Source organism: Ovis aries, chromosome 2, assembly GCF_016772045.2.
Source record: "Ovis aries strain OAR_USU_Benz2616 breed Rambouillet chromosome 2, ARS-UI_Ramb_v3.0, whole genome shotgun sequence".
Classification (NCBI taxonomy): Eukaryota; Metazoa; Chordata; class Mammalia; order Artiodactyla; family Bovidae; genus Ovis; species Ovis aries.
This window is the reverse complement of record NC_056055.1, coordinates 133,978,045-133,980,377: the sequence shown is the minus strand read 5'-3', so window position 1 is coordinate 133,980,377 and position 2,333 is coordinate 133,978,045.

Here is a 2,333-nt window from a genome sequence, read left to right as displayed (position 1 = left end):
CCTTCTGTTTGGTGCCTCCACAGAAGCATTCTTCATTAGGTGTTCTAAAAGCTAATATCCAGTATAAACAATGTATTTTATTATTTTCTATAATATGCCTGATGTGTGAGGGTTAAACTGTGTAAGGCATAGAAATTCTACCATTTTCTCCCTCCCCCATACCTACATATTCCCAATTTGGCTGTTAAATTTTGTGTGCATTGGAAAGACAGAGGCTGGATTCAGGCTGGGGTGGGGGCGGAGTGGGCATTATTATTTTTTTAAAAGGAAAATAAGTAACTTCCTGGGCTAAAAAGAGGCTCCAGTTTGGCTCTGTGCAGGCTCAGGTCAGCCCCAGACCCCCCTCGATCTGTGACATGGTGAGTGAGAGATCTCCTGGCTCCCCAACTCTAAGAGTGTCTGGTGCTGGGCTCTGGGCCAACCTGAGGATGGCCGTGGCTGCTCGGATCTTACCCTTCTGGCCGCCAGTCTTGGGCTCCTACTTCTGTGCTGTTCAGCCCCACTGGGGCCTGCAGCAGCTGCCCCTCCTCCCCCGAGCGCCCCTTCCGCCCTCCAGACGACAATAAACACTCCCCACTATAAAGAGTGGCGCGCGCTATTTTTTTCACGAGGGCTTTTCACGTCTTGGCCTCGCCTTGAAGAGGGGGCCAAGACAGAAGTCCCAAAATAGATGGAGGGGAGCTTACTCTCGACAGGAAATGAGCAGAATGCAAAAAATCAGACGTGTGTCCTTAATATATGTAAGGGCTCGCCTCAGACGCGTGGACATGTGTATTTATAAGTGCGCAGACAGAAGTTTAAATATTCAGACACATTTTATGATTGTCCTCTGCCCGTCTTCTGGCTAATGGCTCCTCCTGTGCCCACCAATACATCAGTAGGTCGTGTGTATTGAATCGCGGGCAGGGGTGAGGAGGAAGCGAGTGCTCAGCCCAGCCGGCCGGAGTGCAGGACCATAAATCGGGGACCCCAGGCAGTCGGCGCTTCCCGCGCGCCCGCCATGTTGGGGAGCCCTCCCTGCCCCCCGCGCCGGGCTGGGCGGCCGGGGCTCGCCGGCGGCCGGGGGAGGGCCTTTCATAACCCGGAGAATTTTCAAAGTGCGAGGAAGATGATAAGAATAGATTTCTACAAGTCCCGACCACGTGATTGGCGAAATAATTAATTCAGCACGTCCCTTAAGAAACACGGAGTCGTCATTAATCTGCCACGCAAAGGGCTCTCTCCTACTTGGAAAGTGCAGGGATCCCAAGAATATCACCCACCGAGGGGGGCTGCGCGGCGCCCCCAGCCCTCCACCCTCGGCCCCCGGTGGCGGCGGCGGCGGCGGCGGCGGGCGCGGGAGTGCAGCCGGCAGGTAAATATTTTGGCGACTTTTATTTCTTCGGATTTAAATCCTTAATGAACTTAGCTGTCAGGGCCGCTGACAAATAGTTCCCTTTGCTTCCTGATTTGGAAGCGTGCGCCGGCAAGAAGTTGTTAGTGGCTTGGATGGTGACCTTTGGTTCAGCAAAGCTTTGCACTTATGAAAAATTACTAAGAGCGGCCGAGTGTGTGTGAGAGAGAGAGAGTGTGAGGGTGTGCGGGGGGCGAGGGTGCGCGCGGGCTGCTCAGAGGCGACAGGAGTAGTAAAGACCCGCCCGGCTGGGGGACGCGCCTGGCGCACGCGGGCCGAGGTTGCCCGGTCGCCTGTGTCTACCGGGAACAATGGTCGCTGTCACGGCATCTGCCGCCTATTCTTAAACCGGTGAGAAAAGGCCCCGGCCCTCTTTTCAAGCAAGGGTCGTAAATTTTTCTGTGCGTCATAATGGAAGGCTATAAAATCGAGTTGAAATTTTACCCCAGGCAGATTTTAACCAACAGATAATGATTTCCGAGTTGCTTCTCCCACTCCCCTCCCTCTCACCCCAGCTCTACTGCTTCCCTCACCCCAGCAAGGAGTCTGTCCCTCTTCCCCCCATCTTTAATTTGGGGAGGAGACCTAAAATAAAGACAGGGAAATTCCCTGCCACCGAAGGAGTGGGAGACCCTGGGGTGAGGGGAAGCCTGGGGGAAGGGAAACGGGTGTGTAGAGTCGGGGAGAGACCAGGGATGAGATGCTGGAGCCGTCTCCCGCTGGCTGGTTTCAACCTTTTTTCTCTCCAACTCCCGAGAAGCTAGCTGTCGGGTCCCACGAACCACCCGGCTCCCACCCCACCCCACCCCACCCCAGCTTGCCGGAGGTCCATGCTGGGGGCAGCAGCGGGCATTCTCCTCCTCCAGCTCGTCACTCCGGCCCTGATGCCTCCTTTCCTCTAGTTGGCTTTGAGGATGATATCGGGAGAGCTGGGGGCTGG